A 14241-nucleotide genomic window follows, 5' to 3' on the forward strand; every position below is an offset into this window, starting at 1 on the left:
TTAGTGTGTCTCACTGAGGATACATCTTCCCAAAGTATCATGCTGTCCTTTACGAACATTTGCAGGTTTGTTTAATCCACTCTCTGTAAACCAGGTGCCCCATCCAGTCAGATGGTTTGATAAAAAGTGTTCTAAAGCACATAAGGACTTGCTGAAGCTCCTGCATGAAACATGTGTTAGGAGAAGGTTAAGAGAGCTGAGGTGGTTCACTGCATGCTTGTACGGAGCGCAAGACCCAGCTGAAAGAGGTAAGCTGGGATAATCTGTGTACCACTAGCATGCAGCGGTATGGTGCTGCCTTTTGGCGAGTGGTAAATCTCCCCCTCTTTAAAAAGCAACCAACTCCCGAATCAGGCATCAACCATTACATCACAAGTTTGGGCTAAGAACTTGCAGGCCATCTATAATAAAGAGGAAGAGACCATTGAGTATGGCAGTAAGAAGGATCATATAACTGTATTCCAACTGGCTGAGGTGACTTCAGTGATCTCTTGTCTCCCCTCCAAGGCCCGGGCCTGACAGAGTGCCTGGGGACCTCTTTAAATCTTCTGTTGATTTGTGGGACTCTTTAATAACCTTGCACTTAAATGCAGCCTCTAAGTGCCACCGACCTAGTACCAATAGGTTATAGTCCAAATTTTTAAAAAGGGTATTAGCTTAGATTCAACCTGTTACAGGCCCATATCCCTCATAGATTCGGACGTGAAAATCATTGGCCGGGTCCTGTTGGAGCGACTCTCAGCCTGAGCAGAGGAGCATAGCATTTTGTCTGACCTGCAATTCAGGTTTAGGCCGGGGATGGGCACAATTGAGCAAAACTTGAATCTCTATTTCCTGATCTGCAAGTACACTAAGGTTAAGAGTGGGGCCATCCATCTGGCCTTCATGGACCTCAGCTCAGCTTTCAATAGAGTTAACCAATCCCAGCTGTGGTCCATGGTGGCTCAGATGGGTATAGATCCTGCACTAGTCCATTTCTTGCATGATTTGCACAAGGACTTTTCGGCATCTGTCAGATATGGCCCCAATCGTGAATGCACATAGCACTTCTCTAAATTGAAGTGTGGGGTTCACCAGGGCTGCATTTTAGTGCCATTTTTATTCATTCTCAATATCAATCAATTGGAATCAGCTCTGAGCTAACCCCCCTTGGACGTCCCTAAAGCTGGGGGTCGCCCAATCCCCGCTCTGTTTTACACAGATGATACTGTATTAATTGCTCAGATGTCAAGGGATTGCAGAGGCTTTTAATTATTTTTAATCGATTTTATGAATGGCCTTGCTCTGTCCACTAACTATTCAAAGTCACATGTTATGAAGTTTTGTTTGCCCAAGACAAAAACCATGAAATTTATAGTAGAAGGCCACCATATCAGCCAGGTTTTGTTATTTGGTTGTTCAATTGGACTTTGGTCTTACTTGGGACTCGCTAATAAATCATAATGTGACAGCTTTAAATAGGGCTATGTTTAGCATAGGAGACTTGCTCATCAGCAACGGCGCATCCGTATAAAAATACATGTTTTGGACATATTTATGGCTAAGTGCATTCTAATAGTCAGCTATAGATGTGGCATCTGGGGATATGGGACTGCTGGCCCAATTCAAATAGCTGAAAACAAATTTCTTAGGGGGTGTCCTAGGGGTATCACAAAGTACACCCTTTAAGGTGTTCATGAAGAGCTGGGTATAGGCTACATTACTGACTATTTCCGGCTCTGCCCCTTGACACTCTGGTTCTCAGTTTGGACAAATGAGGACTCATGTCTCAACAGACTGATCGTGCAAGATTGCATGAATCTGGGTAAGTCCTCCTTGATTCCCTGGTTGGCTTACGTATCCTTCAATATGAATATGTTAGGGGGACCTGAACTTTATATCAATCCAAGCTGTATAGTTAAAACCGACCACAGATGGGTCAAAGAAGGATTGAGAGACAAGATGGCAGCAGACCGCAAGGCCATTGCATTGGAGAAGCATTTAGTACGTCATGAAACACTGGTGCAAACTGTAAGCGGACTGGAACCTCATCTTTTTGTAGGATATGCCCCGCCACCAGCGATCTTTAGAGACATTTTTTAGGTTTAACTTATCCCCACAGCTACTTCCCTATAATCATGGCTGTTTTCAGGAATCTATGCTGCCCTTGTGTGATTGTGATAACGGCTCTGTTAATGATAATTTACATACATTTATGATCAGCCCAAATACAATTATTTGTGCTTTAAATTTATACGCCCACTTCTGAAGTCCATGAATTTCTACCAAGTGATACCTGCATTATTGTTTTTACAGTTATTAGCCACACACAGAGTATGTTTTTTTATCACATTCTCTATCTGGTGTTTTAAAGCAAGCTAAACTGCAACTAGCGCTGATGTTGACAATTATTAAATGTTTTATGCTATGCCTGACTTTTACGATTTATTTTTTAATCAAATAAAGAATATTGATTGATTGATTGATGAAAGCTGGTCATAATCAAAGGATCACAGGTTCCTGACTGATTCCAACTTTCAACCTTCTAAAGTAAAGAAAATGAGTACTACTAATAATGAGGTACCTTATCCTATTATTGTGAAATGTATGCCCCAGTCCAGAGCAGTGATTTGACAACAGAATCAATTATCGGAATAGTAGTCTTGGTTTGCTTCTATTGCACTAATGAAGTACCAGATTATCCTGGTTTTGATAATAAATGACATTTTCAAGATCTGCGTTTTGCAAATGTAAACTAAATAGAGCAGTGTGCAATATTTGAACTTTTGTGTGTGTGTTTTTCTATGTGCAAGTGTGCCTGTGTTCTCTTACATAGGGGAATAAGTGGCAAGCCATGACAAAGCTGGGAAACCATCCTGTGCTTTGGGTAAATGAAACATTCAGTTTGTCCTGGCTTTTTTTACATTACTTTGCTTTCTTGTATTTTTTATGGCAATTTCTAAACCATTTTGCTGCACAGAGTGAGCTTTTTCTAAGTTTATGTTATGTGATGGTCATAACTGCTTCATTCCACTCATGATAAATTGTCACTCAAAATGTCACTCGTATGGCCTTAATATGACTCACATAAGCAAACCTAATAGCTAGAACTGTCACACATATACAAACTGAAAATGTGGCAGCTATGGGTCACCTGCACTGTTTTTATTGAGCTTTTTACCTATATATTCATTACTATTAGCTAAATATATTTCTGCTGAACTTCAAGTAGACCTCATTTAAAATAGAAATTATATCTGTGAACTTTGAGAGACCCAGGCAGAGGTGTAACGAAGGCCCCCGCTTGCCCTGCAGTGCTGGGGGGGCAGAGAGTTCCTTGTTTTTGAGGGGAACCACTTACCCCCTTAGTCCATGCCATTACAGTCCTGACACAGTGCATTCAATTGCAAGGCATAAGAAACAGTTGAACAATCGGGAAAGTCACTCCACTTTCTAAGCAGCAAAAGATAGAAAAGCAAAACTGTTAAATAAATATGCTGGCAGAGAGAGACTTAGCAAAGTGTACCCAATGTCTCTGATTGTCCATGGCAGGGGCGTAATGCAGGCCCCTACAGGGTAGGGACACTTAAGACCTTCAGAGGCCCCATTGAGCCCAGGACCAATGAATATCTGTCAGGGCCCCTCACCAAATTCATCAGGAGTGCCCCATCATTTTGGGTTATGTACTGGACTCAGTAAAAATGTTCTCATACTAAATGACATTATCTACTGGCGGTCGCCAGTAGATAGTTATAGTTAGGACCGAGTTCCCATAGGAAATCTGAAAATTCTATTTTCAATAACTTTGGCGCCGGTTGACTTATCTTCGTGAAATTTTCAAAACTAATGGGGCGCTCCGCTCAGCTCCTACCCTGAAAGTCTTGCGGTGATTCGTCAAGCGGGGGCTTAGAAAAAAGGGAGGTCCCAAAACGCGTTTTCCCCATATGACCTTTAGTCGAAGGTACAGCCCGAACGGCTGAACAGAATTACTTGAAATTTGGCAAAGAGGTAGTCCTCGGGTCAGGCATGTGCCTTTTGCATATATGGTGTCAATCTGTTCAGTAGTTCCTGAGAAAATTGCAGTTAAAAGTACATAAATATCTATATGCGTGCACCGTGCGTGCACAGTGCGCGCACCAAATGTCCGCGAGCGTAATTCTGATTGGTGGTTAGATGTCAGTCAACATTCCAATCGGTCGAAATCAGGAAGTGTCGGACGCCATTTTGTGTGTGACAGTGAAAAAGAAAGGTGGAGAACGTGAAAAGGGGGCAGGGTAGAGAGTTCCTGACCCCCTAGCCTTTGTCAGGGGGTCCCTAAAGGACCCAGAATGGTGAAAAAAACATTTATTTATTTCAAAAAATCGCGGGGTGCGCGCACCCCCAACCGCCATTTTGAGTTTTAGAGGCAGAAGAGAGCTAAAAACACAAGTGGAGAACGTGAAAAGGGGGCAGGGTAGAGAGTCCCTGACCCCCTAGGCCTTCTCAGGGGGACCATGAAAGACCCCTAAGGTCCTAAAATTCATAAAAAAAATAGAATTAAAAATCAAGTTTAAGTGTTTAGATGTTGGTTGGCTCTAAAAAGAGCCGTTGTGTTCATTGAGTGTTTTTTTGTACCTACAAGTAAGTACCGATGCAGAGTCTAAAGTTCAAGAGGAAGACTCTGTTCCCTTCATCTGTGAAATGAACACCGTCTCCTCTATAAATGCATTGCATGTTGTAACGCAAGTTGTTGTGGTATATAGAACCCATACCATAGTCTCTGAGGAAAGCAGAAACAGACTTATTGACGTGCTTTTTTGCTTTCTCAAACTGCGGACAATATTGGTAGGACCAGTTCCACTTTTGCCTTTGGCATATATTAGAATATACAAAGGTAGTTTGTGGAAAAAGTGACATCAATTGCACAAAGGTGTCCTTAACAAGCATTTCCAGACCTACCCCAGTTAAAGTGCCTAGGTCATTTCCACCACAGTGCACAATTATAAGGTCAGGCTGTGGGAGATGTAGAAAGGATTTCACCAAAGGCATTAATTGGTGCCACTTTAACCCTCTCTGACCAATCCATTTAATGTCTACATTTGGCAAAGCAAGGTCTTTCACAATACCTCTTTTTCTGCATACGTTTCACTCCAGTAGACATAGCTATGACCTACAATCCACACTGTGAACATCTTTCAAGGAGATCTGGATGCACTCAGAAGGTGTCTTTCAGTAGAATGGCAATATGAAAAGAAAGATAGTTGTAAAATGGAGGCTTACATACTTTTTTTTTAATAGAAAGAACTCCTTGGCTGTTTCAGACCATTCAACACTAAAAACTAGGCTGTATGTTTAAATTTTGAAAAGCATGTTTTGTATTGGTTCAGAAAAATGTGTTCCCACAGAAGATTACTTTGGATATGCTGTTAGGTTTGAAAAGTCAAGCACTCTTGCTCCTTGGATTAGAAACATTGTGTGCTGAACTTCTGACCTCTCTGCTCACACCAGTGTTCCATGATCTGTTGCTATGGTAGCAGGCAGAAGTCATGTTGGGGGTAGAAATCATTTGGAAAGGGTTGAAATTTGCAACCAATAGAAATGTGTGTTTCCATTTAAAAAAAATGTGGGAAGCAATGTGATTTGAAGTTAACATGTATATGTGTGAAAAAAGAGAGGGAAATTTTGCCATTTAGTGGTTCAGGTGATAGGAGTACAGCTAAGAGATTCTGGCTCTGATAATCTGCTGTGTGAGTGGCACATTTCTTTCTCAACTAACTATTTTTAAAGGTGAGTTATGAATTTGAGAGGGATGTATGTGGTGTATTTTGATATAAATAATAGAAATGTGTTTCTTCTTTTAAAGTTGTGTTTTACATTTTATGTTTTGGAAGATATTTAACTGCCTTGAACTTGTAAGATATTATGGAGTATGTCTTCACCATAAGTTAAGGTGTACTGGTATCACCCAGGAATACTGTTTTGTGCCTATAATCACATCATGAGTCTGTGTGCACACAGGAATTGTTGTCAGAGATTTAATTTGTGTTGCTCTTGTTCTGGAAGACTTGCACTCGTAGGAAAGGAGCAGCTTGTTTTCTTGAACTGTGATGGTTAGCATTCAGCGCAAATCACTATCTCACAGATGAGAGACAAATGCTAACACATTTGAAAACAACAGGGTAGATTTTCCTTCCACTCCTGCAATGGGTGAGGTAGTTCCTACATGTTCAAAACTCCAATTAAACCTTACCACAGGTGATCTTACATACATCTCTGCAGTCTTCATGCAGTTGTTCAAGCGTCCATGCAGATCTCTCTTGCACCTGACAATACACAGTCTCCAGAAACACACTCTTAGCACACAGCCAGCTGCTTCTCCTGCACTCCCATGCTTACTATTCAGCACTGTGTGGTATTTCAGATAGCAGTGTGTAACGCTAACACATTCAACATCACCAAGGCTCATTTCCTTTGCTCTAGTCTAATCACTCACCCAGGTTCCACATGCTCATGGTCTCAAGTAGCTGGTAGGACATGTGCTCCTTTCTGCCTCTCTAAACTATAAGGAAAATGTGTCAGGCTGTTATAGTAATTATCACTTGCTCTACCACAGTAGTAAATGTGCTTTGAAATTGCCAATCAAATATCGTTTTCTGCCTAGAATCACACCATGAGTCTGTGTGCACACAGGAATTGTTGTCATAGATGTAATTTGTGTTGCTCTTGTTCTGTAAGACTTGCAATCGTAGGAAAGGGGCAGCTTGTTTTACTGAACTGTGATGGTTAGCATTCAGCAGAAATCACCATCTCACAGATGAGAGGCAAAGGCTAACACATTTGAAAACAACAGGGTAGATTTTCCTTCCACTCCTGCAATGGGTGAGGTAGTTCTGACATGTTCAAAACTCCAATTAACCCTTACCACAGGTGATCTTACATACATCTCTGCAGTCTTCATGCAGTTGTGCAAGCGTCCATGCAGATCTCTCTTGCACCTGACAATACACAGTCTCCAGAAACACACTCTTAGCACACAGGCAGCTGTTTCTCCTGCACTCCCATGCTTACTATTCAGCACTGTGTGGTATTTCAGATAGCAGTGTGTAACGCTAACACATTCAACATCACCAAGGCTCATTTCCTTTGCTCTAGTCTGATCACTCACCCAGGTTCCACATGCTCATGGTCTCAAGTAGCTGTTAGGACATGTGCTCTTTTCTGCCTCTCTAAACTATAAGGAAAATGTGTCAGGCTGTTACAGTAATTATCACTTGCTCTACCACAGTAGTAAATGTGCTTTGAAATTGCCAATCAAATATCGTTTTCTGCCTAGAATCACACCATGAGTCTGTGTGCACACAGGAATTGTTGTCAGAGATGTAATTTGTGTTGCTCTTGTTCTGTAAGACTTGAACTCGTAGGAAAGGGGCAGCTTGTTTTCTTGAACTGTGATGGTTAGCATACAGCACACATCACCATCTCACAGATGAGAGGCAAATGCTAACACATTTGAAAACAGCAGTGTAGATTTTCCTTGCAGTACTGTAATGAATGAGGTAGTTCCTACATGTTCACAAGCCAAATTAACCCTTACCACATGTGCTCTTTCAGACATCTCTGCAGTCTTCATGCAGTTGTGCAAGCGTCCATGCAGATCTCTCTTGCACCTGACAATACACAGTCTCCAGAAACACACTCATAGCACACAGGCAGCTGCTTTTCCTGCATTCCCATGCTTACTATTCAGCACTGTATGGTATTTCAGATAGCAGTGTGTAACGCTAACACATTCAACATCACCAAAGCTCATTTCCTTTGCTCTAGTATAATCACTCACCCAGGCTCCACATGCTCATGGTCTCAAGTAGCTGTTAGGACATGTGCTCTTTTCTACCTCTCTAAACTATAAGGAAAATGTGTCAAGCTGTTACAGTAATTATCACTTGCTCTACCACAGTGGTAAATGTGCTTTGAAATTGCCAATCAAATATCGTTTTCTGCCAAGAATCACACCATGAGTCTGTCTGCACACAGGAATTGTTGTCAGAGATTTAATTTGTGTTGCTCTTGTTCTGTAAGACTTGCACTCATAGGAAAGGGGCAGCTCATATGATAAGATTTGAAAAGCTCAAAAAAAATATAGTAATATATTTAAATTACATAAAGGTATTTTTTTTTTTTAGTTTCCTTTAGGTATTGCTGAACAACACTGAAATAAATTAAACATGCCTATAAAATCAAGAAAGAGAAAAGAACAGCAAAAACATCTATATTTGAAGACAACTGGACAACAGAAATTAGTTGAAGAACCTCATGTTGGAAAAAAGAAAAGGTCTTCTGGTAAGCAGACTAAGGATTTTTTAAAAAATATCCTCAAACATAGAACAAATGTACAAAGTATATCCACTGCAAATAGTGTTTCAAGAAGAAAACAACAAGACACTAGAAAGAAAATACTAAATGCTAATGTACAATCAGAAGCAAGAAAGAATGACTTAAAAAGAAAAACAGAATTTCAAAACATTCGTAAAAAAATGTTTCAGAGAAGAGTGGTGTTCAATTTGCTAAAGGATGTGAAAAAATATTGTTGCAAAGGCTTTGGAATTAAAAAGAAAACTATTCATTTTAATTTTGAACAGGATCCGTACATTAGATAAAATAGTCAATGTAATGAAGTCCAAAAGGAAAAGAATTGTGAAAAAAAATAACTTTTGTAATGTGTTCTTAGGAGAATGGAAGCATAGTTCAAGTACTGAACCATTTTTTTAATGAAGAGAGTTATCTTCAAAGTAATAGTTTGCTGCATGCAGTTGACACCAGTGGTCGAAGTTATGAAGTTAAAGATGGTTGTGTAATGGAAAAGGAGAAAATGGTTCCAAGAAATGAGGAAGAAGTGTTAGCTGATGAGGTTATGGGGAAACGTCCTAAAGCCCCAGTGTATACTTGGAATTGTAGTAGTATTTGTACTGTACGACAAGAATCTATTGATAAATTACGTGACTTTCTAAGAGAATATAGTAAAAAAAGTGTTAAACAGAAGATTAAGGTGCTTCAAAGACCAGATCCATGCAGAGTGAGAAAGAATAATGGTTTGCAAGGACATTCTCTGGCTTGTCTTTCTAGGAAAGTTTGTCAAAGTGTTTTTCACTATTTTAGGATGCTGGCAGTACATCATACTGAAATGAGAAAGTTTGTGAGAAGATTGTATTTTGCTAAAAGTCCAGCACTAAAGTTAAATGAGTTGAATAGTGCTCTGTTGCGTGGATCTGTATCAGATGTAGAGAAGGTTACTGATGATATTCAGTTTTGTTACTTTGGTCCAGAACAAGAAAGTGCAGGAAATGACACAGTTATTGAAGAAAATGTGGAAGAGAATGTAGAACCCACTGTTAGTAAAAATTTTGAAGATCAAATGACAAAATTTACTATCATCTCTAATGAAAGACCAAATATTACTTGTATTTGTTGCCGGAGAAGCCATTATAAAACTCAAACAAGGAATGTTGATCTCTATAAAAAAAGTGAAAAAGAAAATATTTATGAGTGGAAGGATTTTGCTACATATTTGTTTCTGTTAATTGTTTTGATTTGGGTGAAGAACAGCGTATTTGTAAATACTGTTATAACAAGTTAGAAGAAAATAAATGCCAGCTAGAGCTGTACATAATAATTTTGAATTGGTTTATATTCCTGCAGAACTTAGTGATTTAAATACGTATGAGTCCATACTCATTCAATGTGTCTATCTGTTTCAGACTATAGTTCGTATGGAGCCCAAAACAGGTAAATTACCTGCTTCAGATTTACAAAGAGGTTTAAAAGGAAGAGTTGTCTATTTGCCATTAGATTTGAAAAAAAATATTGAAACAATTGACGCAGATAGTTTTGAAACTAAACCATTAGTTATTCTGGTTAATGGTGTACCTACAAAGAATAAGAAAATTTGGCAGGAGCTAGTAGATGTACGAAAAGTACAAAGAGCAAATTTTTATTTGAAAAGAAATAATAAGTACTATGAATCAATTTATATGGATGAAGATGAAGAAGTTTTACTAGCAGACACAGGAATACCAACTGGGCAAATTGAAAAAGTGGATAAGTCAAAAGAAGAAGAAATTTATGAACATTTCAGCATACATCCTCTTCATTCTAAAGAAGTTATGGGAAACACTATTGATCTATTTCAGATGAAAAAAGCAAAAGGAACTCCAGTGAGTGTATGGGAGGAGAGCTTGGAAGCTCGTTGTTTTCCCCAGCTGTTTCCTACAGGAAAAGGTGGGTGATATGATGAACGTCCAGTACAGATTCCTGCTTCTGAGTATCGGACTACAAGATTTTATGCAGAAGATCCAAGATTTCGTCAAAGTATTCCTTATTTGTTCCATCTTTTATTTGAAAGTGACTTGTCTGCACTATTTTATGCAGTAAATCACATTTTAAAAACTGGAGTACATCTACATAATGTGTCTGCAAAGGATTTTATGAACAAAGTGCAACAGCGAGATGATCATTTGGAATCTCAATTGATTAATCTGATGGCTTGTCAGCGTGGAACTAATGAATATTGGAACCGACGCCATGGAGAATTGAAATGTATGTTACGGAATTTAGGAACTCCTACATGGTTCCTTACCCTAAGCTGTGCTGAGTACGCTTGGGATGATTTACTGGATTTTCTTCGAGAGGCAAATTCAAATATTGAAAACATCCAATACAAGACAGCAGGAGAATTGTGCTCATTGGATCCGGTTAATGTTTGCAGATATTTCAATCATAGATTTGAGGCTATGATGTCCTTCATCTGTAATAAAAACAATCCACCTCTTGGAGAAGTTGTGGATTTCTTTTGGAGAAAAGAGGACCAAGCAAGAGGTGCTCCTCATATTCATATGCTGTTGTGGATCAAGGATGCCCCAAAATTTGGAACAGATTCTGATGATGCAGTTTTATCTTTCATTGAAGAATATGCAACATGTGCTATACCTAAAAGCACAGAAGAAAAAAACTTAAAAGAGCAAATTTTACGTTTCCAAAGTCATCGGTGTGGAAAATACTGTCGGCGAAAGTACAAGAGTAAAGATAAATTCTACACAAAATATCGATTTGGATTTCCACGACCTGTTCTTTCAAAAGGAAGAGTAAACAGTTTTATGTCAGCTGTGCAACATACCATTACAAGTTATTCTCCGAAAAATACCTACAACCTAAGAAGAAAAGAAAAGTCAAAATATATAAATGACTACAACCCAGTCATTTTATCCATGTGGAATGCTAACATGGATATTCAGTATGTAGCTGGCAATTCTATTGCTGTTGCTCGGTATGTCACATCTTACATCACTAAATCTGAGAAAACGGAATTGAAAGAAATGTGGGAAGAGATTTCTCACGAGAAGACTGTCAGTAAAAAGCTATATAGTTTCAGTTTAAAGATGTTATCGCATCGAGAAATTGGGTCATACGAATGCTCAGATAGGTTATCATCTGCAAGTCTGTACTCCAAATCCAGAAGAATAATTTGGGTAAGTTTAGGCCTTGCAGAATTGCGAAATCGGGTACTGAAATCTATTCGAGAAATTGAATATTTAGCAGAGAACGAACCAGAAAGTACAGACATTTTGAAAACAAATATGTCGGACACATATTACCCAAACAGAAGTCATCATCTTGAGAACATGTGTCTCTATGAAGTGCTGCAGAACTACATTTTTACACGGAATGCCACAGAAGACATCAACAATGGAAAATATAAAGTCATTGGTGAGGAAGGATGTTTGGTGAAACAAACAAAAGGAAGTTTGATTAATCACAGGAAGCTGAGTTGCGACACTACTGACAAAAAGGAATTTTACTACTTAGCACTTTTACAGCTGTTTAAACCATGGCGTTCAGAGGATGAATTACTTGGAGATTTTCAGAGCTATGAAGATTCCTTTAATGCATGTAAAGTTAGCATAGAATGCAGTACTTTCACAAATTATGTACAAATGTTAAATGAAGAAATTGAACAAGAAGCTACAATTGCAGCTGAAGTAGCTAGAGACAGTTCTCAAGACAGTCAAAGTTCTGGTACGCTCAGTCAAGATCCCCTAGGACAACCAATCGTAGAAAATGAAGCTGCAATAGCCATGACTGAAGTGGAAACAGCTATGAATCAAGCTCAGGACGATTTAATAGACTTACCAAATTTGGAACAACAACTGAATGATGAACAACAACAAATTTATGAAGAAGTCACAAAACAAATTGATCATGGATTACTACATGAACATAAAGAGTGCTCATGCACATCATTTGAACCAATCAGAATGTATGTGAGTGGACAAGCTAGAACTGGAAAAAGTTTCTTAATTAAAGTAATTAGAAGCTACCTACAGAAAAAAACTGATTCAACTTTGTCTTGTGTTGTTACTGCTCCAACTGGGTTAGCAGCATATAACATAAAAGGAATTACCTTACATCATTTGCTAATGTTACCAGTAGAGCATGAGAACAAAATAGAATACCACAAGCTAACAGGAGAAGCATGTTTTGAAGTTTCAAGAGTGTTGAAGAAAATGAAAGTTCTCATTATTGATGAGGTAAGCATGGTATCAAACTTAATGCTTGCCTTTGTGCATTTAAGAATGCAGCAAATTCTAAAGACAGACTATGACGTGTTATTTGGAGGAAAACATGTTATAGTTTTTGGGGATCTACTGCAGCACACTCCAGTTAAAGGACAACCAGTATTTAATACTCTTGCACATGAAGACACGAAAAAGTCATTAGGAAGTATAGGTAATGTGAATATTTGGTCATACTTTGAGTACAAAGAACTCATTACCAATATGCGGCAAGCAAATGATGATGATTATGCAAGTATTCTCAAAGATATCAGAATTGGACTACTCACAGAACATGGCAGAAAAGCTTTACAGAGTTGATTGCTATGTAGTTTCTTTCCAACAGAACAAATAGTTCCAGAGAAAATATACAAGAAAATTGCAGAAAAAAATACTGTAATCTGCTTAATGCCAACACTACATGAATGCTCTATATTCAATGAAGAACTTTTGAAATTGGAAAATGAAGAGATTATGAAAATGGAAGCCGTGGATAAAATACAGCATGAAGGAATAACTATTATATTGACAGGCAAATTGAAAACTAAATTGGATTCTCTAGAGAAAAACATATCGAAAACAGCTGGTTTAGAAAAGAATCTTTATGTATGTATGAACTGTCGAGTAATTTTAAGACGTAATTTGAATGTAGAAAAAGGTTTAGTGAATGGAGCTATGGGTAAAGTTGTGGGTTTTTTTAATTACCAGAAAAAAGATGGAATTGAATTTTTAAAAATAAAATTTGATCAGATTGAAGAGGTTAAAGACATTAGTCGTTGTTCAGTTCGTTTTTTGCTTGTGAAAGACTTATATGTACGTAGGAAGCAGTTTCCGTTTTCTCTAGCATATGCTGTAACTATTCACAAATCTCAAGGATTAACTGTAGATAGTGCTTTTGTAAACATTGGATCTAGTGTGTTTAAAGAAGGTACGGCAGATGTTGCTTTGTCACGAGTGAAAAAATTATCTGGTTTATTCATGGTAGACTTTGATGACTCAAAAGTTAGTGCTGATGCAAATTGTGTAAAGGAGTATAATAGATTAAGAAGAAGCTATGCTCCTCATTTAGGTCAGTATCCTGTGTTTGAAAAACGTGTTGTTTGTCGGAAAAGGAGAATTGAGAATATCTGTAATGAGGATGTACAGAAGAGAAAACAAAAGGAGAGTGATGTGATTGCAAGCAAAAAGAAAAAGGACAATGTTGAAGAGGTTGTTGGTTGTCATTTTGAAAATAGCTCTGGTGTCAACTGCTACGCTAATGTAGTGCTGAATATTGTATTTTATCTTGAAAGTTTGCAAGAGCAGATAATACTAAATCATGAAAAAAGATTTTGTTCTCTGCTGAGTTTCCTTTATGAGACGTTGAGTAATGATGAAACTAAAATAGAAAGTGCTTCTGATGTTAGAAATCTTTTAGATGTATGTTCTGGATGTACACAGTTTACACAAAATGTCCAGCAAGATGCACAGGATTTCTTAATGTATATGCTTATGGTACTGGAAGATGAAGGGGTAGAAATAGAAAATACGTTTGGTCTCTCTTATAAATAGGAACATTGTTGTGAAAACTGTATGAACACATGCAGCACTAATGTTGATTCTGAAAGGTTCATACATTTAACATTAACAGAGAGTAAATCAGTGACTTTTAGTAAATTAGTTAAAGATGCAAATCACA

Source organism: Triturus cristatus, chromosome 6, assembly GCF_964204655.1.
Source record: "Triturus cristatus chromosome 6, aTriCri1.1, whole genome shotgun sequence".
In the NCBI taxonomy this organism is placed as follows: Eukaryota; Metazoa; Chordata; class Amphibia; order Caudata; family Salamandridae; genus Triturus; species Triturus cristatus.